General features: G+C 40.9%; 1 long non-coding RNA gene across 2 annotated transcripts in view; it reads left to right on the top strand.

Annotated features, from left to right (window-relative positions):
- The window catches only part of LOC132483379 (uncharacterized), a 124740-nt gene extending 100771 nt beyond the window's left edge, over positions 1 to 23969 (top strand). For both annotated transcript variants that reach the window (XR_009531065.1, XR_009531064.1), the window contains one exon: positions 23860 to 23969. This is a non-coding gene — a long non-coding RNA (uncharacterized LOC132483379). The remainder of the gene's footprint in view (positions 1 to 23859) is intronic.
- The last annotated feature ends 3174 nt before the right edge of the window (positions 23970 to 27143 follow it).

The raw sequence follows: 27143 nt of genomic DNA, 5'->3' as shown, positions 1-27143 counted from the left end.
CTTCTTTTTTGTTTTATTCACTAGTTTGTTGTATTTTTTATTTTTTTATTTTTTTTTAATTTTTTTTTGCGGTATGCGGGCCTCTCACTGTTGTGGCCTCTCCCGTTGCGGAGCACAGGCTCCGGACGCACAGGCTCAGCGGCCATGGCTCACGGGCCCAGCCGCTCCGCGGCATATGGGATCCTCCCAGACCGGGGCACGAACCCGTATCCCCTGCATCGGCAGGCGGACTCTCAACCACTTGCGCCACCAGGGAGGCCCTGTTGTATTTTTTAGATTCCACAGATAAGTGATATCATACAGTATTTGTCTTCATCTGACATTTCACTAAGCATGATACCCTCCAAGTCCATCCATGTTGTTGCAAATGGCAAAATTTCATGTTTTGTGGCTGAGTAATATTCCATTGTATACATGTACCACATCTTGCTTATCCATTCATCTGTTGATTGGCACCTAGGTTGCTTCCATACCTTGGCAATTGTAAATTATGCTGCTGTGAACACTGGGGGGCATGTATCTTTTCAAACTAGGGTTTTTGTTTTCTTCGGATATATATTCTCAGAAGTGGAATCGCTGGGTCATTGTTAGCTCTATTTTTAGCTTTTTGAGGAACCTCCATACTGTTCTCCACAGTGGCTGCACCAATTTACATTCCCACCAACAGTGCAGGAGGGTTCCCTTTTCTCCACACCCTGTCCAGCATTTGTTATCTGCAGTCTGTTTGATGGTGGCCATTCTGACAGGTGTGAGGCTCCTACTCTTTAGGACATTTCCTGGAAGCAGCACACACCACTTCTGCATGTGGGCTGAGCTAAAAATCAAGAGGTTTGCTATGGGAAATGGGGAGAAAGCATCCAACATCCTCTGCCACAACCTGTGAGGTATAAACAGCAGCATCAGTGCATGGCAGTTATTCTTATTAGAAATCTCTGCTGCTTGAAGTCCGGCCCTGTGAAACAACATGGATGAACCTGGAGCACATCCTGCTAGGCGAAGTGAGCCAGACATAGGAGGACAAATACCGCATGATTCCACTTACATGAGAAATCAAAAACAGTCAGACTCATAGAAGCAGAGGTGGAAGGGTGCCTGCCAGCGGCTGGGGAAGGGAAATGGGGAGTTGCTCTCCAATGGGTCTAAAGTTTCAGTTACATAAGCTCTAGAAATCTGCTATATAACACACACTTAAAAAGTTAAGAGACTAGATCTCATATTAAGTGTTCTTACCCCAATTTTTAAAAATTCTCCTCTTTATCACAAGAGCAGGTCCTCTCCCAAGCCCCCACTCCCAGCTTCACTTCCATCCAAACCCCACCCAATCTCTTAAGCCCACTGGGGGTCTATTTAAACTGCAAGTTATTGAGACACCACACTGCGTAGGCACAAGACATGCAGAAATAAAGATACAATTCCCACTCTCAAGCATCTCACTGTAAAGCAAGAGAAGTTACTTGCTTCGAGTTGCCGCATGTGAAGCTGTGCCTGGCTCACAAGAAGGGCTCAGTGAGTCTCTGCAATCCTTACTCTTGTGGCTAAGGGCCTAGATATTGGGGTCAGGAGGACTTGAGCTTGAACTTCAGCTCTCCCACTTACTGTCTGTGTGACCTTGGGCAAGCCACTAAACCTCTCTGTGCAGTTGCCTTGTTTTCATTCTTTGACAGCTGCATCCAGCATTTCATGTATTACAGGAAAGAACATTGCATCATAAAATTCTTTTCTAAACTTGATGTTTCAGCCTCAAGTCTTATAGATCACAGCACTCTAAGAAGTTATTGTCTAGAATGTAACTTCTAAATGTCCCTCTATGAAAAAGGAAAGTCGGGCGCAGTGGTTGAGAGTCTGCCTGCCAATGCAGGGGACACGGGTTCGTGCCCCGGTCCGGGAAGATCCCACATGCCACAGAGCGGCTGGGCCCGTGAGCCATGGCCACTGAGCCTGCGCGTCCGGAGCCTGTGCTCCGCAACAGGAGAGGCCACAACAGTGAGAGGCCCGCGTACCGCAAAAAAATAATAATAATAATAATTAAGCAAGTAAATAAAAAAAAAAAGGAAAGTAAGTGATTATTTTTCTCTAAATTCCATCATGGTGTCTGATAAAGAGGTTTTAAACCAGCTCTTTTAACCAGTCATACTAACAGCATGTCTTGTCAAGCATTTGAGTTTCCAATATACCAGAACAATCCTGCGACAGAAGAACAAACAGTCTAGAAAACACATAAAACATCTTTGTCCAAATTTACTCATCTTCCAAGGAAAGATAAGGCAGCTAACATTTGACATCATGTATCTTGGAAATCTAAAAATAGCTTTTTCAGGAAACACCAGATCTCCAAAACATGAAATAGAGAAGTTGGTAAATGGATCATTTAGGCTTGTTTATCTACAAGATTTCTGGTAGTTGAAGTTAAGGATGAATAAAGATTTGGTTGGATGGGTTCATAGTCAATAGATTGGTTTTATCATGAGAAGCTTAAAGATAGATGGATATTTCCAGTGAAAAATATTCCCTAGGTTTGCTAGAACAAAAAACAAAGGGAGAGGGAGGGAGAAGGAGAAGTTAAAGGAGGAAGGAAAGGGAAAGGAATTTTAACTTGTCTGTGTTTACAGGAAATGAGAGCTCGGGGAACTTCCAGAGAGGAATGAGCGTCCAGTGCTTGGTGCTGACGCAAGAATGCACAATTCACTCTCTCAGAGGTAGCCTCACTGGATAGGAAGACGAGCTCAGTCACAGAGTATCCGATCACCTTCTGGAGGGACAGTCTGATTTTAAGTTATCAAAAATGTTTATCATCCCTTTCTACAACAAATGACGCTCTAAGTCAAAGACCACCATTGAACAGTTTGTGGAGCAAGTGGTCTGCTTCAGGGGGTGCAGTTTTATCTACAACATGCCTTGCCAGAAGGTTTCCGAATCCTCACTCAAAGCCTAAAAACCTCAAACTGTGAGTTGTCAGTATTGACAAAAACATAGTGTTCTCAAAACTAAAGCTCCTGAGATTTCTCTCAATCAGTGCATAACACTATCTTAGGAGATGCCCAATCCAAAGAGCACATCTCCTGTTCTCTTGCTCATCTGTCACATTCTGTTCCTCAGTGGTTACTGTGGCCCATCCAAATGGAGTCTCACTGTGACAGCCAAGAGAGAGCAATGCTATCAGATCAACATTTCCCAAAGAACAGCCCAGAGGCGACTCAGGTTATAGATCCAGAGTCTACAGATCAGGAGGTTTTTCAGGCTCCAAGATGTTAGCAAAAGAAGTGAAGACCTGGGGGAATGTTCTCAATGCCTTACTGCTGGTTACGATGCTTTGGTTTAGAAGTAGCAAATCTGACTCAAATGATTCAACCAAACTGAAGAAAGAGGGAAAAAAGGAAATGTGCAGACTCAGGGTTGTGTTCGGTCGTGATTTGATCATGAGGCCACCCTGTATCTGCTTCTCTGTGCTCTCCCAGCTCTGCCCTCCTCCCTGTGTCCGCTTTGTCCTCTGCCTGACTTCCTTCATCACGGGAAGATCGGCAGGAATTCCAGACTTCACGTTCTCCCGCCACAATATCTAGAGGAAGTGGCAACATCTCCATCAGTCTCCCACGTGTGAGTGGGGGCGTCTGTCCTAGAATCTCCTCACCCATCCACTTACGTGTGCTGGGGGGAAGGGGGGTGTTCACAGGCCCCCTCTGAAACTGACCGCTGTGACAAAAGCAAGGGCTTAGCCGATTGGCAGTGAGGGTTCTTCCCTGGGCCTGAGGGTAAGGCCAGCCCTACCTACTTCTCCTACAATAATTAAGAATGTTAAAATAAAAACTCCCCCGGGGCTTCCCTGGTGGCGCAGTGGTTGAGAGTCCGCCTGCCGATGCAGGGGACATGGGTTCGTGCCCCGGTCCGGGAGGATCCCCCATGTCGCGGAGCGGCTGGGCCCGTGAGCCATGGCCGCTGAGCCTGCGCGTCCGGAGCCTGTGCTCCGCAACAGGAGAGGCCACAACGGTGAGAGGCCTGTGTACCGCAAAAAAAAAAAAAAAAAAAAAAGGGAGTGTAGAGTGTGGGGAGAGTGGGAAGATGCTGGTCAAAGGGTACAGCCTTCCAGTTATAAGACGAATAAGTTCTGAGGACCTAGTGTACAGCATGGTGATTGTAGTTAACAATACCCTATTATAAACTTGTAAGTTGCTAAGAGAGTAGATCTTAAATGTTCTCACCCAAAAAAAGAAATGGTAATTATATGATGTGAGGGAGGTATTTGCTAACACGATGGTGGTAACCATTTTGTAATATATAAATGTATCCAATCAACCTGTTGTACACCTTAAATTTACACAGTGTTGCCTGTCAGTTATATCTCAGTAAAGCCGGGGAAAGAAAGAATGGTGTAGAATCTGCTTTAGCTAAATTTTCTATACAGAATGCTGTTGGAACACGAGAAAGGATAGAGAGATGGGCCTCCACCAGGCTTACAGAACAGGTGACATGATTGTTTTAGGGTCACATCACTGTTTGCATCGGTGGCAGAGGCAGCTTTTTCAGTCTTGCTTTCATTTTGGTGTAACTCTGAGTGACAGAGGGAGAGAAGACCTATAGCTTTAACTCCCTCTAGCCATTGGTTTCTACTGAAAACTACCAAAAAGAATCCATGGTGCGTTAACAATGCGTTTAGGTTGTTTTAGCGGAGTCAGCTTACAGGAAACCTTGAGAGTGAGGCCCAAGAATGTGCTCAAGCCAGGAACTTGATGTGATGGGAAGTTGCACATAGGGGATAATTAATTACTAATGTCTAAAATGAAGAAGGGGAAAAATTGATGGTAAGAAAACCAGTGGGAAAGCTCTTAAAGTCATGACATGAGGTGTCAGGTGATGAGACTTAAGATTCTGTTGGAATCAGCAGCAATTGAGAAGAGACAAAATCAGTGAGACACATCAAGGCATGAATAATAACAATAGCTAAAATGTGTAGTTCTCTGTTCTTTAGTTACCGTGCTTACCCCTTTTCATGCATTATGTTCCTTAAACCTCGGAACAGCTCTAGAATTCTAGACCTTATCGTTACCCCCATTTTTAGGTGAGAAAAGTCAAGCACAAGAGTTTCAGTGACTTCCTTAGGGTTACAGCATTAGTAAGTGATGGGCCAGAGCATTTGGGATTAGCACAGGTTTGCCAGGGGAGCCTCGTGTGCTGGTGCCAGGTTCCAAAATGGGTCTGTAGGAGTGGAGCCAGTTTCCACAGGGAAGGGAAGAGGGTACATGTGGGCTCACCAGACCTGAGAGGGCAGAAGGTAGTAGGAGTTGTTGGCTCATGGAAGATCTGCCAGAGGACCCGTCAAAACTGAGCCAGAATAGACACAGCCCAAGTGATAATTCCACGAAGTTAAAGTGTCCAGTGTTCCTGGATCTGCCTGGGTTTCTTGAGTAGATTTATTTAACTTTCAGTGCTTCAGTAATTCTAGATTGCAACTGCTGATGAATTTTGGTTTACGAGTTAGACCCTTTGTACTCCAAAGACTTGTGTCAAGAAAACATTTAGTCATGATTCTTAAACATGCATATGTGATATTCATACCTACTAAGAGGCAGCATTTACTAAAACCAGGGCATGGCTTTCTACCGATTGTAACCCCAGACCATTTGGGTTAACTAGAACTCATAGTTTCTAGATTATTGTCTTGATAGCTTCTATTCCTTGATTTAATGCCCGACCTCACAAACTCAGAGGGAGAGTCTATCTTCCTTAGAATTTTAGGAAAGACAACAGAAGTTTAATCTATAATCTCTCTATATTTATAGATTAAATTACTTAACCTGTAGATCCTTGCAAATTCAGAATGGAGAAATGGGGTAAACCACTCCATCCCACCTTTCATCCTCAGGTCCAAGCACTGAAAAGCCAGTGGATATTCTCAGGGATCCTTCCTGTATTGTCTTGGAGACTTTGCTAGACATTTTACAAAGAACACTTTATTATGTTTTTTCACGAATGACCCCCTCTTCTTTTCACTTCCCTAGCAACCTACACTTCTTTAAAAGACTTGATCCATGCAGTACCTTTTTGAAGCTTATTTTTCTTGCGGGAGTAGAAGCTTCTTGAAGCTAGGGAACTTGTTCACAGTGTATATGTCTGACATATTGCAGGAACTGAGAATTGAAACAAATTCCAGTCCCTGTGTTAAATGATACTGGGACCAAGCGAAATGTATTATTTTTGTTTCATTCCAGGAAGCTAAAACCACAGGCCAACTAAAATGGTTATCGTATGAACACGAATAGCTTGCTCCTCAAACTGCTTCGGAAACAGCTTGCTTATCAGCCCTCATCTCGAGAGCTCACTTTACTGTGGCCACCAATCCCAAGTGACTCTGTGCTTAATTCTACCCAATCCCAACTGCTTCTCTGCTTTTCAAAATGACCTTGAAATCTTTTGGCGCGGGTCCTGTAACCCTATAAGTAACCGTCCTTAATTTTCTCCCTTTGGTGATTCTAAGATTTTGTCAAGGTAGTGTTCTTACTTGCTACAGTAAATTTAGGAAAATTATCTTCTTTGGATCAGTAAGTGTTTTTGGTTGTCTTCATGGGGGCTTTCAATGGAGCTAACAAATCTTTATTAAATGGGCAAGAAATAACTATTGACATTTCCACTTAATAGATGTGCATGCTAAAGCTCAGAAAAGTGAAGTACTTAATTAAAGTAGGTAGACTGTGGGTTCCAATTCATTCAGTATTTCTGCAAAGCACTATTTGCACATGGCACTTCTGAGTTTTCTTTCTTCCATCAAGGCTGCCTTGAAGTTGTTTGAACCTGATTCAGCCTAGGTTACTGGGGGGAAAAGAAAGAGGATGAAGTGTGATTGTACCCTGTGCGTTGTCTTGACCACCTCCTTTCGGGGGAGGACCTAGACTTGGGGTGTGCCTGTTCTAGCAGTTTGTATGGGAAACATGAGCTATTGAAGAGCTCACGTGTCCAACGAGAATATGTAACTTAGACAACGATGAAGCGGGGGTGGAATGAAGCCTCTCGTGAACACTTTCTCAGCTGGGGTGATCTTGCTCCCAAGGGGTGAAAACAGATTCTTGGGGGATCAAGAAAATCTCAGATGTTTCAGGTCTGTGGCCCCATAAAAGGCCATAGTACATAACCAGGTATGGTGTATCTGAGGTATTAAAATTTCACGGGGAGGAGACAATTAGGAAAAAAAAATCTAAAGGGGGGTGATAAAAAAAGGTTGAGAAACACACCTCTAGTGATAGTTTCTTCTAGATGGCCATGATTCAAAACCCCTCACATGCAGTTCAAAGCTCATACTGGATCTGGTGCAGCCACTCGTGGACTCACAAAAGGCATTTAGTTGTTTAAAAATAAGCAACATGATTTAAAGAGGCAGTCTTAGGTAGAAAGAAAGAAAAGTACATATGGTGGCTGGGATCTCTTAGTACCTCCGTAGGTTTGGTTCTGTATGTTATCAATTCAGAAACTAAAGTGTGTGTGTGTGTGTGTGTGTGTGTGTGTGTGTGTGTGTGTGTGTGTGTGTGACAGAGAGAGAGACAGAGAGACAGAGACAGAGAGAGACCAACTTTTCTGAGACAGAGGGCTCTGAAAACTTAGGGTCCCCTGACATGAAATTCACTTGGTTAAGAGATTGTGGGGATCTAGCATCACTTTGGCAAATTTCATAGCAAGCTACAAATGAAGCAAGTCATTAGAGACCACAGTTTCCTTGCCCTGATATTTACTGTCCTCTATCACATTAGCAAGATGTACCAGTCAAAACTAATCAGTCACAGCTGCTGGAAAGCAAATAATTAACATGTCTCATTATATTATTCATCCTCTCAGCTCACAGAGAGTGGATAATGGGGTCTCTGTGTGCTACTTGACTGTTTGCATTTAATTTGAATTGTAATCAGAAAATTCTCAAGAATTCTTAATACATTAGATGGCAGAAGATACTAGCCTGAACTTATTGACACAGGATCTACTCATTTTTTGTAAATAATCAGAGTTTCCAGGAAATATTAGGTAATAAAATAGATACTGTCTACATAAACATATTTACTAAAATAGAATTATCATGAAAATTGGTCCTTCGAACACTTTACATTGTGTAGGTGTGATATCAGAGAGAAGACTTAGTCCAGAATGTAATGAAGACCATAGTAATCTGGGTTTTTATGAGGTTATCTTGCTTTTTCTACAGTGCTAGATGTAGATTATTGTTGTAAGCAATGTAAACTAATAGGCCGATGCTTGTCACTCTTCAATTTGCAGACTAACAATTCACTGTGTTTCATGCCTTTCAGGTGACAGTATTGAATGATCGCACTCCTCTAGGCATCTGTGTGCTCCCATTTACAGAAAACAGAATGAGAGCAATAACAAAAGATGTGTGTTTGTGGACATTTATTGAGGGCTTGTAATAGGCTGGTCAGTTTATGAGATACTTCACATATGTTATTGAGAGTAATATAATCTTCATAGCAACTCTGTGAAGTCACTTTTATCCACAGATACTACTTTTATTTTGTTTTAGGGTAATTTTAGGTTCACAGCAAAATTGAGAGGAAGGTACAGAGATTTCCCATATGCCCCCTGTGCCCACACACGCACAGCCTCCACCATTATCAGCATGCCCCACCAGATGGTACATCTGTTACAACTGGTGAACCTACACTGACACATCAGAATCACCCAGAGTCTGCAGTTGACATTACAGTTCACTGTTGGTGTTATACATTCTATGGATTTGGGTGCTGTGTGATAGGATAATGCCACATGTCATTGTACAGAGTATTTCCAGTGTCCTAGAAATCCTCTGTGCTCTGCCTGTTCATCCCTCCCTCTTCCCCCAACCCCTGGCAACCACTAATCTTTTTACTGTCTCCATAGTTTTATCTTTTCCAAAATGTAATATAGTTGGAATCATACAGTATAAAGCGTTTTCAGATTGGCTTCTTTCACTTAGTCACATGCACTTAAGGTTCCTCCATGTCTTTTCATGGCTTGAGAGCTCATTTCTTTTTTTTTTTTTTTTTTTTTTTTTTTGCGGTACACGGGCCTCTCACTGTTGTGGCCTCTCCCGTTGCGGAACACAGGCTTCGGACGTGCAGGCTCAGTGACCATGGCTCACGGGCCCAGCCGCTCTGTGGCATGTGGGATCTTCCCGGACCGGGGCATGAACCCGTGTCCCCTACATCGGCAGGCAGACTCTCAACTACTGTGCCACCAGGGAAGCCCGAGAGCTCATTTCTTTTTAGCCCTGAGTAATGTTCCATCATGTGGATGTACCACAGTTTACCTGTTCACCTACTGAAGGACATGTTGATTGCTTCCAAGTTTTGGTAGTTACGAATAAAGCTGCTATAAACATCTGTGTGCAGGTTTTTGTATGGACATACGTTTTCACTAATACTGCTTTTAATCCCTAACCTTTCTCCTCATCAGCCCTACTTCATGCATTTTGCAGTTGCATTTTTGGACCATTGCATTGTTGAGAAATTTGCAAAATGACCAACTGAGTGTATATTAAAAACTATTCTTAGTATGCATTATTTATTTATTTATTGTAGGCTCTGATTAGATAGAACCTCCCAAGAACTTATTTTAAAATATATACTTTGTATATTATAATATATATTAAAATAACGTGTTAGGGATTGACAAGTGTTGTGAAGAATAATAAGGTTCAGTGGAAAAGAAAGAGGTGGTGATGATATAATAATGTTACTTTGTGTAGAGTGATCAGAGAATGTCTCCCCAAGGCATTTGAGCGGAGAACTGAACTGAGAGTGTTCCAGGCCCAGCGGTTAGCCAGTGAAGATGCCTTGGGGTAGAGGGAGAAGAGGATGATGAGTTCATAGAAGAGCAGAGAGACCCCATGTCTGGAGTAGAGGGAAGGGTGATGGGTTTTTGCTGGTGGTGTTAGAGCAGTAGAGGATGGTAGCAGGAAGATTAGTTAGGCTTGATGGTGAGGTATCGGTGGATCTATTAGTCTATGGCAAGGATTTGGGGCATTTTCCTTGAGTGCTATTGAAATCACTGGAGAATTTTGAAGAGTGACATAATCTTATTTTTAAAAGAATACTCTGGTGTGTGTGTGTATGTGTGTGTGTGTGTGTGTGTGTGTTGGGGAAAGTGATGGAAATGGAGAGGTCGAAACTCTAAGGCCAGCTAAGGGTCTACTGCAATAGTCCAGACACAGTGTGCCAGTGGCTTGGTCAAAGTAGTGGCTCGACAGGACTCGGGGTATAGTTCAAAGGCAGAGATGACCAGATTGACTGATGCATTGCATGTGGGCTGTGACAGAAAGAGCGGAGTTCAGGAAGGGTTCCTGAACCCTTCCAAGGGTTGGGGCCTAAATTTATGGCCCATGAATTGCATTGATGATGGTTGCTGTGGGCACTCAGAGGTGAGAGAGTGTTCTAACCCGGGATGATCATGAGGACTTTGGGAAAACATGGTGGGATGTGAACTGGATATTGAGGGAGAAACAGGGTCTGTTTAAAGCCAAGAGGAAGGGGGCAGGGATTGTAGGCCAGTGAAACAAACCTGAAACACGGACAAGTTGAGAACTGGGAAAAGGCGGTGGTGTTTCCTGAGGGGAGGGAATTGGGGAGGAATAGGGTTTGGAGGAAGACCAAGAATTAATTTTTGGAACTATTAGTTTTGAAATGTCTTATTAGACACCCTGACTATTTAGAGGTCCCTTAATATTTCATCCTCCTTCATGTGTGATCGTTCTTTGTCTGTAGGAAGCAATAAACCGGGAACAGATGGTATGGTACTCAGAGCACTTTACAGTCTCTTCGTCTTCATCTTCTTCAGTTAGGTTTCACTTGCAGATGATTTCACCAATTCCAGATCCAGTTTGGAGGTTTTAAAAAAAAACACTTTTCTCTCTCACAGTGATTTAGTTGACAATAATTATTTTATTCCATGTTGAACTTTTTAACTGCCTAGTTGTTTTTCAGAATTATCACTAGTTCTGATGTTTAGAAAGCTTTGTGTAATATTTATCATTATTTATTGCAGAGTTCTGGTTCATTAGGTTTTCTATTAATGTGATTTACTGTTTTTTCCCTGAAAATTTATGGCACTTCATTAAAGCCATGAAGCACCCTTAACCCCATCCATTTCTTACTTCTGGAGACCATTGCAGAGGGCCTTCCCATTGCTCTCAGATGGTCTAGATACTGGAATGGAGATTGGCTTTTAATAAAGAATACATTTCCTAAAACCATGACATCAAAAAACAGATAATAAAATTTTGTCCGTCTGAGGAAGTCCTAGATGTGGATTCCTACAACGAGAAATTTAACATTGAAGATTAAACTAAGTTATGGTTTTTCCACTTCTAGCTGTGTGGCTTAGAGCAAATGACTTAACACTTCTCAGGACTCTAAAGTCTGTCTTATCTGCTAAACAATAAAGGTAATAATGGAACCAAATTCATAAGTTTATGTGAGAGTTAAAGGAGATAATCCACATGAAGTGATTTGCGTAGCACCCGGCACATAGTAGATGCTTAATAAATTATTATTATTATTATTACTGTTATTGTTGTTACTATAATCATCATCACCAAAGATAAAATACCATATCAAATGTGCTTTTAGCATTTATGCCTTTCAACCCACTGATGTGGTCTCTGGTGGATATAAAGGTGGAAAACATATTTAGTTCCCTCCAAAAATTTATACTCTAGTTGCAGAAATAAGAGTACTATTCTTGAAAAGAATATGATAATAAAAATTTTAAGGGCCTCCCTGGTGGCGCAAGTGGTTGAGAGTCCGCCTGCCGATGCAGGGGATACGGGTTCGTGCCCCGGTCTGGGAGGATCCCATATGCCGCGGAGCGGCTGGGCCCGTGAGCCATGGCCGCTGAGCCTGCGCGTCCGGAGCCTGCGCGTCCGGAGCCTGTGCTCCGCAACGGGGGAGGCCACAACAGTGAGAGGCCCGCATACCGCAATAAAAAAAAAAAAAAAATTTTAAGAAGTAGTTCAATAAAGATAAAAATTATGGCAAAATGGCACAAGATTTACGGCCCATGGATTTCATTGATAATGGTTGCTGTGGGCATTCAGAGGTGAGAGACAGATGGCTTTCTAGCCAGGGGTGATCATGAAGGACTTTGGGAAAACATAGTGGGATTTAAACTGGATATTGAGGGAGGCACAGGATTTATTTAAAGCCAAGAGAAAAGAGGCAGATATTTCACGCCGGTGAAATCTAACGGAAAAGTGCGGAACTGAGAAGACCCAAGTGTGTTTATGGAAACAGTATTTATAAGAGAGCTATGATTTCAGTCAAAGTAAAGCAGATTTTTCTGATGAGTTGTTTGCTAAAGTTCTATTGGCAAAATAAAGTATAAAAACTAGAAAGCGAAGGGAATAGATATAACTATAAGACATAAACTTGAATTAAAATTTTCCATGCTAAAGACAAAAAGTTTGGAAAATTTCAGTAAAGAGTGATTCTAAGTGCTCCTTATTAGAGACCCCTTTACTTATTTTTCTAACAGCATAAACATTATGCTTGGGTTTTCAAGACAGCCTTTGAGTAGGAAAAGTCTGTGCTTGCAAATAAAAATCTTTTAAGGTCTTTGGCATCACTACAAGTTTCAGGTCTTTATTTTGGAACTCAAAAGCCAAGACTTTGACCATTTGCTTTTTGTGCTCTTTCTGCTTCCTTGAGCTGCTGCTGTTTGCTGCTGACAAAATAGGAGAACATGAAAGTAAAAATGTGTTTCTAAAAAGTGAGATGCAGTTGACATATAACATTATATTAGTTTCAGGTGTACAATGTAAAGATTTGATATTTGTTTATATCATGAAATGATCACCACAGTAAGTCTACTTAACATCCATCACCACATGTAGGGACAAAATTTTTTTTTCTTGTGATGAGAACTTATAAGATTTATTCTCTTAGCAGCTTTCAAATATACTGTAAAGTATTGTTAACCATAGTCACCATACTGTACATTACATCCCCGTGACTTCCTCATTTTATACCTGGAAGTTTATACCTTTTGACCCCTTCACCCCTCTCACCCATCCCCCCCACGCACAGATGAAAAATCTTGGTTAATATCTCATGTATTATTTTTCTGCTACAAATGCTACCTACTAATGAAGGTCAGATCAACTGAAATACAAGAACAATAACAGAAAAGATAAAATAACTGGTGATATTTAATTCAAGCAATACATTTCCATATTTTGAACCTGTAAAATCAGGTGTACATATTTTAATGATTAGAAGTTTTGTGCAAAAGGATCACGTGTTTGAAGACTATCACTTTATTTTCTATTTCTATCATTTTTATTGAAGTATAGCTGACACACAATATTATATTAATTTCAGGTAAACAGCATAGTGATTCTACATTTATATCTACTACAAATTGATCATAACGGTAAGTCTGGTAACCATCTGTCACCATACAAAGTTATTACAATATTATTGACTATATTCCCTATGCTGTACCTTAGACCCTCATGACTTATTTATTTTAAAACTGGAAGTTTGTACTTTTTAATCCCTTCACCTGTTTCACCCAACTTCCCACACCCGCCCCTCTGGCAGCCACCAGTTTGCCCTCTGTATCTGACTCTGTTTCTGTTTTGTTTGGTTTTTTAGACTCCACATATAAGTGAAATTATATGGTATTTGTCTTTCTCTATCTGACTTACTTCTCTTGGCATAATACCCTCTAGGTTCATCCATGTCTCAAATGGCAAGATATCTTTCTTTTTTATGGCTGAGTTATATTCCATTGTTTTTATATATACCAAATCTTCTTTATCCACTTTTAAGCACTTAGGTTGCTTCCATATCTTGGCTACTGTAAATAGTCCTGCAGTGAACATAAGAGTGCATTTATCTTTTCAAATTAGTCTTTTCATTTTCTTTGGGTAAATACCCAGAAGTGGAATTGCTGGATCATATGGCAGTTTTTTTTTTAATTTTTTGAGGAATCTCCATACTGTTTTCCATAGAGGCTACACCAATTTACATTCCCACCAGCAGTGCAGGAGGATTCCCTTTTATCCACATCCTCGTCAACACTTGTTATTTGTTGTTATTTGTCTTTTTGATAATAGCCATTCTGACAGGTGTAAAGTGATATCTCATTATGGTTTTGATTTGCATTTCCCTGACGATTAGTGATGTTGAGCATCTTTTCATGTGTCTTTTGGCCATCTTCATGTCTTCTTTGGAAAAATGTCTATTCATATCCTCTGCCTATTTTGTAATCAGATTGTTTACTGTTTTTTTTATATTGAGTTGTGTGAGTTCTTTGTATATTTTGGATATTAACCCTTTACCAAATACATCATTTGCCAGTATCTTCTCCCATTCAGAAGGTTGCCTTTTCATTTTATTGATGATTCCCTTCATGGCACAAAAGCTTTTTGGTTTGATGTAGTCCCATTTTTAAATTTTTGCTTTTGTTTCCTTTGCCTGAGGAGACAGATCCCAACAAAATATTTCCAAGACTGATATCAAAGAGCTACTGCCAGTGTTTTCTTCTCGGAGTTTTATGGTTTCAGGTCTTGAAATCAAGGCTTTAATCCATTTTTAGTTTATGTTTGTATGTGATATAAGAAAGTGGTCCAGTTTCATTCTTTTGCATGTAGCTTTTCAGTTTTCCCACCACCATTTATTGAAGAGACTGTCTTTTCCCCCACTGTGTATTCTTGGCTCCTTTGTCATACATTAGTTAACCATATATACATGGGTTTATTTCTGGGCTCCCTATTCTGTTGTTTCCATTGATCTATGTTTCTGTTTTTGTGCCAGTATCATACAGTTTTGATTACTATACTTTTGTGGTATAGTTTGAAATCAGAGACCATGATACCTCGAGCTTTTTTCTTCTTTCTTAAAATTTCTTTGGCTATTCAGGGTCTGCTGTTCAGTACAAAATTTTGAATTATTTGTTCCAATTCCGTGAAAAATGCCATTGGTATTTTGATAGGTATTCCATTGAGTCTTTAGATTGCTTGGGGACATCTTAACGATATTAATGCTTCTAATTCACTAGTACAATATATCTTTCCATTTGTTTGTGTTGTTTTCACTTTCTTTTATCAGTGTTTTACAGTTCCCAGAGTATAGCTCTTTCACCTTCTTGGCTCAGTTTATTCCTAGGTATTTTTTTCTTTCTTATGAAATAGTACATGGGATTGTTTTCTCAATTTCTCTTTCTGATAGTTTTGTTATTAGTGTATAGAATTGCAACAGATTTATGTATATTTATTTTGGTCCTGCCACTTTACTAACTTATTTATTAGTTCTAATAGATTTTTGCTGGAGTCTTTGGGTGTTTTCTGGATATAGTATCACGTCATCTGCAAATAGTTGCAGTTGTACTTCTTCCTTTCCAATCTGAATGCCTGTTATCTCTTTTCTTTTCTGATTGCTGTGGTTAGGACTTCCAATACAATGTTTAATAACAGTGGCAATAGTGGGCATCCTCATCTAGTTCCTGATCTTAGAGGAAATGCTTTCAACCTTTCACCATTGAGTATGATGCTAGCTGTAGGATTGTTGTATATGGGTTTTATTATGTTGAGATATGTTCCTTCTATGCCTAATTTGTTAAGAGTTTTTTTAAAAATCATGAATGGGCGTTGAATTTTGTCAAATGCTTTTTCTGCGTCTATTGATATAATCATATGATTTTTATTTTTCATTTTGTTAATGTGGTGTATTACATTGACTGATTTGCAGATGTTGAATCATCCTTACATCCCTGGAATGAATGTCACTTGATCATGGTGAATAATCCTTTTAATATATTGTTGAATTTGGCATGCTAGTATTTTGTTGAGGATTTTTGCATCTGTGTTCCTCAGAGATTTTCACCTGTAATTTTTTCTTTTTTGTAGCTTCCTGGATTTGGATGACTGTTTTCTTCACCAGGTTAGGAAAGTTTTCAGCCATTATCTTCAGATAGGTCTTCTGTCATTGTTTCTTTTTCTCTTCTCCCTCTGCGACCCCTATCATGCGAATGTTAGCACACTTGATGTTGTCCTAGAGGGCCCTTAAACTATCCTCATTTTTTTGGATTCTTTTTTTTTTTTTTTTTTTTTTTTTGCTGTTCCAGTTGGTTAATTTCCATTACCCTGTCTTCCAGATTGCTGATCTGTTCTTCTGCATCCTCAAATCTGCTGATGATTCCCTGTAGTATGTTTTTCATTTCAGCTATTGTATTCTTCAGCTCTGATTGGTTTTTTATATTTTCTGTCTCTTTGCTGAAGTTCTCACTGAGTTCATCCATTCTTCTCCAAAGTTCAGTGAGTATCTTTATGAATATTTCTTTGGACTCTTTACCTGGTAAATTTTGTATCTCCGTTTCATTTAGTTCCTTTTCTGAGGTTTTGTCTTGTTCTTTTGTTTGGAAGGTATTACTTTGTCTCCTCATTTTGCCTAACTCTTTGTGTTTGTTTCTATGTATTAAGCATGTGAGGTATATATCTTCCAGTCTTTAAAGAGTAGCCTTATGTAGAAGGTGTCTTGCGGGACGCAGTGGCACAATCCCCCCGGTCACCAGAGCCAGGTGCTCCAGGTTTATCTCCTGTGTGGACTGTGTGTGCCCTTTTGCTGTGTTTGGGCTGTGATTGCTGCAGGCATGCTGGTGGGCAGGGCTGGCCCTCAGGCCAGCGGGCTGAGAGGTCTGCACGCAACTGCTGTGGGCATGCTGATGTGTGGGGCTGGCCCCCAGTGTGACTGGCCCTGAGGCCTTGCTGTGGCTGTTGTGAACATGCTGTGGCTGGGGGCTGGCCCCCTGGAGCAAGAACTGCTTTAGAGGGGCCACTGATGCTGACACAGGGCACTTGCCAAGGCGGAGGGGGGGTGCTGGGAGCTGCTTTGGAAGGGCCAGCTGGGATGGGCCTGGTAGCAGGGCTGGTCCTCAGGAGAACACCGGGGTGGGTGCATGGTTTTAGCTGAGATGATGGCAAGTGACAGAAGTGGCACCTGCCAGTGCCAGGCCAGGTAGGTAGAAAGAGAGCACAACAAAATGGCACGCGCCAGCGCTTCTGTCCCTGAAGAAAGTTTTACCAGATCCCTGTCCCTCCAGCACAGGCCCTAATATTAGTCAACAAATCTCCTTCTCACATAACCCAGGCACTTTCCAAGTTGCTTCCTCTGTGCTGAGACGCAGTGAGAGTGAGTCTGTGCACGAGCCCTTCACGAGCGGAGTCTCGGTTTCCCACAGCTCTCTGGCTCTCCCAGATGTAAGTCCCACTGGCTTTCAAGGTCTGACGTTATGGGGCTCATCTTCCCTGTGCAGGTCCCCTGAGTTGGGGAGCCCAGTGTGAGGCATGGACCCCTTGCTCCTCGGGGCATCCGTGGTTGTGATGTCCCTCCTGCCTGTGGGCCACTGCACCGGGGGTGTGGCTTGTGACAAGACTGCATCTCTTCCCTTTCTTCCCGTCTCCATGTGGGCTTTTCTTTATATCCTTAGTTGTAGTAAATGTGTCCTGCTAGTCTTCAGGCTGTTCTCAGAGAGAGTTGTTGTATGTGTGGTTGTAGTTTGGTGTGTCCCTGGGGAGAGGTGAGCTCAGGATCCTCCTGTTCTGCCATCTTGATCCACCAGGCGTGAAGACTGTCCCTTTAAAGGGATGACAAATTATTAACCTTTGACTGGCCTTTTAATTAGAAGTGTATGAGGTAAATAAATGGATAAAGGGCATTGCTTGTGCAAGAAGCCACACAGTGGAGAAATAGCACCTAGGTTTAAGGGGCTTATAAGCAGTGTGTAATGGCTGGACCTGTGCGGGTCCAGAGGGGTAGAGAGAGAGAGCACGTGAGGGCCAGCGAAGGGCGAGATGAGAGCGGTTTGCACGGTCAGAGCTCTGAAGAGACATGTGTCGTGGTGGAGGTGGTGAGGAGTTACTGAATAACCGGATCGCATTGGGTAGACAATGTTTTTGGCGAGAATCACCTCAGAGAGGAGGGTGTTTCCATCATTCAGAAGAGAACTGTGGTAATCCAAGCAAGAGGTGGGAATGGAAACCATAACTAAGGCAGTCACGGTGGAAAACTGAAGACAGCTTCACGAGACATTTAAAGTAGAACGGATGAGACTCGATTCGTACTGGTCTCAGGGTCAGGAGAGGAATGAGTCGTGGATGACCTCCAGGGTTCCAGCTAAGGTGACAGAATAGCATCACTTACCAAGCAAATACTTATATGTTAAATGTGTCAGACTTTTTGCCAGGCCCTCCGACGGGTTGTAGGCACACAAAGGTAACTGAGAATTTAGTGGAAGAGGTAGACAAGTGAACATACAAATATATTACAGTTGGTAAGTGACACCATTCATCCTCATAAAGAGTCCAGGAGAAAAAGAAAGCAGAGATGAATTATAAGGAGGAAAAGTGGCATTCAGTTTATAGACACAGAAAAGATCAGGAGGGCTCTGGAACCACGAGTGGGAACTGGAAGTTATACAGAGAGGCAGTCAGGGCGAGAGGGACAAGAATCAGACTTGGAATTAGAAAGACCTGGGCTTGGATTGCTGCCTGGCTCCATCAGTTGTTAGGTTTATGACTTCAGGTAAGTAACAGTTTCGTCATCTGAAAAATGGGATTCAGATCACCCACTTTTCACAGTTACTGAACATGGGTGATGATAATGTATTACATCTTTAGTGCAATAACTGACCAAGAGGGTGAGTGTACATGGGGGTTCTGAAGTGTGGTGGCATTGCACAGTTCCTGTCTGGAGTTCAGGTGGCGATCTCAGACGGGGGGTAGATGATTGGTGATGCTGCAGTGGGTGGGAGACTGCTCCAGAGAAGTCTAGCAAGCAAGGAGGGCCATGATGATTTCTGAACATCGTCCTGTTTTCTGAACGGGTACTCATTTCAAAAAATTCAGATTATTCAGTTCAGTTTATCTGAAGAATTTCCTTGCCTTTGGAAAGATAGGGAATTACTGAAGACAGTAATATCTTTTAAAATTAAGTCTTCATGGTTTTTTTTTTTTCTTAGAATGTGCATCAGAGTGCACATATCAATAACTGTTGCACATTGCATAGAAAGAACTTGCTAACTTGTCTGTGTTCAGGATAATGACTGTGACCATCCTTACAATATAATTTGAATGATGACAATATCTCTTTTGAGATTTATTTATTTATTTATTTATTTATTTATTTATTTATTTCTTTTTGCGGTATGCGGGCCTCTCACTGTTGTGGCCTCTCCCGTTGCGGAGCACAGGCTCCGGATGCGCAGGCCCAGCGGCCATGGCTCACGGGCCCAGCCGCTCCGCGGCATATGGGATCCTTCCCAGATCGGGGCACGAACCCGTATCCCCTGCATCGGCAGGCGGACTCTCAACCACTGCGCCACCAGGGAGGCCCTCTTTTGAGATTTATTAAGAAAATCAGTCATTACTCAGTCACAAAAGAGTCTCCTCAATTTCAGAGGCTAATTTTAAGCATGTGACTGAAAGAAGTTGCAATTTTGGTCTTTAATCAGCAAAATCTCATTTGATTTATGGGAAGAGCGGTTATTTCAGAGTCAGAAAGTTCTTAGTTTTAGTCCTGGCTTGGTTTCTTGGTTCCTTGAGTGAACTTGGACAAGTTTTTAATCTCTCTGAAGCTTAGTTTTCTCAAGGTTAAAATGTAGTTAATAATAACTTCTTTGCACATTTATTGTGAGACTTCAATGAGATAAGAAATGCAAAATGACTATCACAGTGCCTGGCACCTAGTAGCTTCCAAGTTTTTTTTTTTCTGGAAAGAGAACCTCAGTATCTTTTTTCTTTTTCCTCTTCTCAAAGAATAAGCATCGATGACACTTTTCACCAAAGCTTTAAGCTAATAGTAACATTCAACTGTGGCAACTCTAGAAACAAACTGCCACACTGAGACATAAAAACGGAGCTAGCACGTACGGTCCATTTAGAATTAGTTACTTGGGATGTAACTTGTGTATAAATCACTAAAGGGCTGGGGTGCTATCAGACAGCCTTACAGCATGAAAGCAGACTGTATTTACCTTCACTGTCTTTTATTATGCTTCTCACTAGCAAAGGCCTGTGAGAAAGAACTCAGTTACCGTTGCTGCCAGAAAAACACATCTAAGTGTCTAATAATATAGCTAAATACATTATTAATTAGAAGCAGCAAGATGAGCTGTAATCCTGTCAAGAAGTTAAATTATCCAGTAGGTTTTCCCACCTCTTTCTGTATACCATTCCTTTTACAGGATAAGTTTCAAACTAAGTATGTTTATAGATCTGGCAGATTCCTTTCTTGTATTGAAAAGTTTCCTTTCCTTATTAAGAATGGAAGCTCTCTAATGAAGGGTGTTTATCGTTATAAGCACTGCTTATTTACTATCATAGCACTTCTGCATGCGGCTTATTTCTTCATTTCCCCCTCCTCCCTTCTAGCAATTGTCATCTAAGGCCACTGCTCCCTGCATTTACAATACAGCTTCTTCTGTTTCCCCGATGTATTTCATTTTATTTTTCTCTTGTATCCCATCTACAGATTCCCTCCATTTTGATTCTCACATGCTGTTATTCTCTAAAATCCCAAGCTCTGTCTTAATAACTACCTTTATAGGCTCACGGTGACCTGCCAGGTATAGTGGTCTGGGAGTCTGAATCCATCAACTCACTTACTTCACCCCGTACCTCTGCAAGGCATTTCCTATTACCACCTGCTACTGGATTTCTGTTCGCATGCGAGAACCTCACCACTCAACCACCGGCCCATGTGCTCTTTGGGTCTCACTACTCTCCTTCTCACATATCAGGGATAAAAATTCATCCTGATAGGACTGTTTTGAGGCTCAAGTAAAATAGTGGATATCAATATTTTTCCTGAACTCTGAAGACTTTATTGATTTTTTTAAACATCTTTATTGGAGTATAATTGCTTTACAATGGTGTGTTAGTTTCTGCTGTATAACAAAGTGTATCAGCTATACATATACATATGTTCCCATATCTCTTCCCTCTTGCATCTCCCTCCCTCCCACCCTCCCTATCCCACCCCTCTAGGTGGTCACAAAGCACCAACCTGATCTCCCTGTGCTATGCGGCTGCTTCCCACTAGCTATCTATTTTACGTTTGGTAGTGTATATATGTCCATGCCACTCTCTCACTTTGTCACAGCTTACCCTTCCCCCTCCCCATATCCTCAAGTCCATTCTCTAGTAGGTCTGTTTCTTTATTCCCGTCTTTCCCCTAGGTTCTTCATGACCTTTTTTTTTTTCCCCTTAGATTCCATATATATGTGTTAGCATACGGTATTTGTTTTTCTCTTTCTGACTTACTTCACTCTGTATGACAGACTCTAGGTCCATCCACCTCACTACAAATAATTCAATTTCATTTCTTTTTATGGCTGAGTAATATTCCATTGTATGTATGTGCCACATCTTCTTTATCCATTCATACGATGATGAACACTTAGGTTGCTTCCATCTCCTGGCTATTGTAAATAGAGCTGCAATGAACATTGTGGTACATGACTCTTTTTGAATTATGGTTTTCTCAGGGTATATGCCCAGTAGTGGGATTGCTGGGTCGTATGGTAGTTCTATTTGTAGTTTTTAAAGGAACCTCCATACTGTTTTCCATAGTAGCTGTATCAATTTACATTCCCACCAGCAGTGCAAGAGTGTTCCCTTTTCTCCACACCCTCTCCAGCATTTATTGTTTCTAGATTTTTTGATGATGGCCATTCTGACCGGTGTGAGATGATATCTCATTGTAGTTTTTATTTGCATTTCTCTAATGATTAATGATGTTGAGCATTCTTTCATATGTTTGTTGGCAATCTGTATATCTTCTTTGGAGAAATGTCTGTTTAGGTCTTATGCCCATTTGTGGATTGGGTTGTTTGTTTTTTTGTTATTGAGCTGCATGAGCTGCTTATAAGTTTTGGAGATTAATCCTTTGTCAGTTGCTTCATTTGCAAATATTTTCTCCCATTCTGAGGGTTGTCTTTTGGTCTTGTTTCTGGTTTCCTTTGCTGTGCAAAAGCTTTGAAGTTTCATTAGGTCCCATTTGTTTATTTTTGTTTTTATTTCCATTTCTCTAGGAGGTGGGTCAAAAAGGATCTTGCTGTGATTTATGTCACAGAGTGTTCTGCCTATGTTTTCCTCTAAGAGTTTGATAGTTTCTGGCCTTACATTTAGGTCTTTAATCCATTTTGAGCTTATTTTTGTGTATGGTGTTAGGGAGTGTTCTAATCTTATACTTTTACATGTCCCTGTCCAGTTTTCCCAGCACCACTTATTGAAGAGGCTGTCTTTTCTCCACTGTATATTCTTGCCTCCTTTATCAAAGATACGTTGACCATATGTGCGTGGGTTTATCTCTGGGCTTTCTGTCCTGTTCCATTGATCTATCTTTCTGTTTTTGTGCCAGTACCATACTGTCTTGATTACTGTAGCTTTGTAGTATAGTCTGAAGTCAGGGAGCCTGATTCCTCCAGCTCCATTTTTCGTTCTCAAGATTGCTTTAGCTATTTGGGGTCTTTTGTGTTTCCATACAAATTGTGAAATTTTTTGTTCTAGTTCTGTGAAAAATTCCAGTGGTAGTTTGATAGGGATTGCATTGAATCTGTAGATTGCTTTGGGTAGTAGAGTCATTTTCACAATGTTGATTCTTCCAATCCAAGAACATGGTATATCTCTCCATGTATTTGTATCATCTTTAATTTCTTTCATCAGTGTCTTATAACTTTCTACATACAGGTCTTTTGTCTCCTTAGGTAGCTTTATTCCTAGACATTTTATTCTTTTTGTTGCAGTGGTAAATGGCAGTGTTTTCTTAATTTCATTTTCAGATTTTTCATCATTAGTGTATAGGAATGCCAGCGCTTTCTGTGCATTAATTTTGTATCCTGCTACTTTACCAAATTCATTGATGCAAAAATCCTCAACAAAATACTAGCAAACAGAGTCCAACAGCACATTAAAAGGATCGTACACCATGATCAAGTGGGGTTTATTCCAGGAATGCAAGGATTCTTCAATATATGCAAATCAAGCAACATGATACACCATATTAAAAAATTGAAGGAGAAAAAACATATGATCATCTCAATAGATTCAGAGAAAGCTTTTGACAAAATCCAACACCCATTTATGATAAAAACTCTGCAGAAAGTAGGCATAGAGGGAACTTTCCTCAACATAATAAAGGCCATATATGACAAACCCACAGCCAGCATCATCCTCAGTGGTGAAAAACTGAAACCATTTCCACTAAGGTCAGGAACAAGACAAGGTTGCCCACTCTCACCACTCTTATTCAACATAGTTTTAGAAGTTTTAGCCACAGCAATCAGAGAAGAAAAAGCAATAGAAGGAATCCAAATTGAAAAAGAAGTAAAGCTGTCATTGTTTGTAGATGACATGATACTATACATAGAGAATCCCAAAGATGCTACCAGAAAACTACTAGGACTTTATTGATTTTTGAAAATGAGTTATTCTTTCTAAGACATTCTGCCCATAAAGTGTTAAAATTTGAAAATGCCACTGGTCAAATCCTTTCTATAAACACATTTCTTTATAATTAGATAAAGGATCTAAGCCCTCAGTGACTGGTTCCTAATTTAAGCGAAACTGACCGTGACAGTGCTAGGTGCCAGATGTTGGGTGGTGTCTTCAGAAAGTGGCAAATGCTGCTGCATGTATGGCTGATAGATTTTTAAAAAATGACCTCAGATGAGAAAGATGCTGCTTGTGAAAATAACTAAAATACCCTCATCATTTCCTCCTTTATTTTCTCTAAAGTTTTTGGCCGTTGATTCTAGATTCTTTCAGCACTTTCTTTCTTTGGCTTTTCGTGTTTCTAATGACATTTTCACTCTCTGCCCACACCTTTCCTCCAGGCTCTCAATCTGAAGATTTAGCCATTAGTACTCACTGGCCATGGCCATGGTCCTGAGCCTGGACCTCCTGCTCACTTTCCATCCAGGACAGCGGTGACAGCGTGGGATGCTGCACGGTAAGTACCATGACCTCCAACCTCTCGACAGGCTTGGTTCCTCTCCTGTCTCCCCCTGCATCATTTTCATAAACGTAAGCTGACTACTCAATATGTGTGTTTCAGTTCCTGGAGTCAACGATGTATTTGCTAACTAAAGAGAGGGGGTTTCATCTTATTTCTGGAACTTGGGCATCATTACATCAATCAGTTGCCTGCTAATTCTTCTTTCTAGCAGAAACCCAAGCATCAGCGATGTTTTAAACCAATCTGTACAAGCTTATTAGCAGCAGTAACTAGCAGTAGCTGTAATAGTGACCGTTTCCATATTAAAACAGTCTGTGTAGGTAATAGCACTTTATATTTGAATATGTATTTTACTATATTAGGTTATTGTGCATTTCCTTGCCATTTAGCTTGTTTGTGGGAGGCTGTACTTATCGTGGTTAAGGTATGAGAGTCAGAAAAATCTTGGTTGTAGCCAAGAGGCACTGAAAAAGTTATTTAACTTTGCAAAGCCTTGGAGTCCCAGCCTTGGTTAGGGCTGTTGGGAGGGGGGACCACGTGAACTTTGCAGAGAAGCTCCCCTGACAGCTGTCTCCAGCTGTCCCCATCCTGCCTCTGCTGCTCTCTATCGTATTGGTTTCTCTTCCTTTCTTTGTAGCACTTGTCGTAATCTGATGTGATGTTGTTTATTTGGTTACTGTTTTGTCACACAAGACAGTGCAAGCTCCGTGCGGGCAGCCATGTCTTCTGCTAGGTTTGTTGTTGCATCTCTGGTTCTCACCTGAGAACCAGGTTGGCATTCAGAAGGTGCTCTGAGACTACTTGTTGAATGAATGAATAACGTATTCAAACACTTAGCACAATATCCACAGAGGAAAACGCAGTAAACCATCATTATCGTTACTGCAAATGTCATGATGAGCTTACAGCAAGAATTTGAGTCATTAGTATGTTATTTTTTTCTCTAAGGTTTGATTGAGTGCTTTGGGTTTCTACCCTCTCTTTTGCAGTTTCCCTGTAAGACCTTCTGTGGTCAGTGACTCAGCCATGCTAACAGCTCCCAGATCTACATCTCTGCCTCTCTCTGGAGTCCCCAGCACGGCATGTAGACACTCACACACAGCAGGCCTCCCAGTCCTGCTCACCTTCCTGGGCTGCCTCTCTCCGCTCATGGCATCTGTACCTGCCCTGATGCTCAAATTAGAAGCTTTGCATCAGCCTTGATCTCTCCCTTTTTTCCCTTATCTGACCAATTCACAGTTTCTCCCTCAGAACTGTCTCTCTTTTCCTCACTTGCCTAGCTCTGACTATCATTGCCTCTCATTTGGACTTTTATGGCACCTAATAGTATGATTAAATTTTATTGACCACAGTACAGACCCTGATATGCATTTAAATATACAGCAGCCAATGAGGAAGATGCTACTGTTATTGTTATTATCATTTTACAGATGAAGAGAAAACAAGGTTCAGAGAAGTTAAGCAGTTTCTTAAATTCTCAAAGCTGCTGTTGGATTTGAACTTAGATCTGATTTCAGAGCCTCCACCACCTTTTACATCTTCCTAATTGCTGCACAATTTCCCTTCTTGAGCCCTTGTTTCAATCCACACTGCCTTCTCCTTTCCTCTGAATGATCTGTTACTTTCTCTTCAAGAATCATCTTACACAGCATCTCTTCTCCTCTTTCCAAGGTCTCCAGGGTAGAAGTAGACGCTTCTGCTGGGATTCCACAGCACTCTGTACACACGTCAACCTTGGCCATTACTATTTTGTATTTTAATTATCAGCTCACACATCCTTGAGAGAAGAAACCTCTAATTAATGTTCATATTTACAGTATCTCTACTCAGCTGGGTAGGTTTTTATTAAAGGAATGCTTCTATAAATACTGTTCATTGGGGAATTTAATACTTGCTCTTTTATTTTTATAGGAATGCTATTCATTTTTTTCTACTAAAATGTAGATTTAGCAGTTGGGAATAACTGCTTTTTTAAAAAAAATCATTCAACGTCTGTTTCTTCAGTGGGAAATAGTATTTCAAAATAGCCTGAACAGGCATAGTTTTTTTTTTCTGTATACTTTATTTTATTTTTATGTTTTATTGAGGTATAGTTGATTTACTATATTATATTAGTTTTCAGGTGTACAACATAGGGATTCAAAATTTTTATAGATTATACTCCATTTGAAGTTATCTTAAAATATTGGCAGTATTCTCTGTGCTGTTCAATATATCCTTATAGCTTATTATTTATATATAGTAGTTTATACCTCTTAATACTTGCTTTTTAAACTAACCCCTCCTTCCCCTTTTGGGTTTCTATTATCAGCATAGGGAGATTTTAATAAGAAATCCATTTCCATTTGTCCCCCAAGTTCCCACTCCTGTTTGGTATGTGGTGACCTCTATTTACTCTAATATCTTTGTTCTCTCAGCCTCTTTTTCTGTGGCACCCCATATGCCTGTATTCTGTTTTCCCCATGTTTTGCTTTCTGCTAAGCAACAGGTAATGTGTCAGCACTAGTGTAAAGCTTGAGTTCAGATGCTGTTTTTCATCTTTTATGACCATGATGGAAATTTCAGGTCCTAGATATGGGAAAGATATTTGGGGGCAGTAGGATCTTATGATTTTCTTCAAATCACACCCCATTATGTCTTTGAAGAAAACTTCATGCATATCTTTTCTGTAATTATCCTTCCAAAATTGGTAAAGAGTCCTTTGCAGTTGCCAAAACTGTGGTGTGACTGATAAGTTATAAACAGGAAAGTGCTTGTCTCTGTCAAAATGCTTGCATCTGAATTGTACAAATCTCTGTTGCTATCTTTCTTTGGAGAAGATAAGACTTTATTTTTATGAGGAAACAATGAAGGCTTATCTTGTACATCTCCAGAATTTGAAAATCTATATCTAAAAATGGGGGAAAAATCATTAATACATCCGGGTTCTGATATCAGAACTCTAACAATATGTTTTTAATTTATTAATCTGAAAATATAAGGATAAAACAAATATCATGTAAAAATGTGTTAATGTGGGGCTTCCCTGGTGGCGCAGTGGTTGAGAGTCCGCCTGCCGATGCAGAGGACGCGGGTTCATGCCCTGGTCCGGGAAGATCCCACATGCTGTGGAGCGGCTGGGCCCGTGAGCCATGGCCGCTGGGCCTGCACGTCCGGAGCCTG

The sequence above is a fragment of the Mesoplodon densirostris genome, chromosome 2, assembly GCF_025265405.1.
Source record: "Mesoplodon densirostris isolate mMesDen1 chromosome 2, mMesDen1 primary haplotype, whole genome shotgun sequence".
Classification (NCBI taxonomy): Eukaryota; Metazoa; Chordata; class Mammalia; order Artiodactyla; family Ziphiidae; genus Mesoplodon; species Mesoplodon densirostris.
Note: the sequence above shows the minus strand (reverse complement) of the source record. Positions and strands in the feature narration are given on the sequence as shown.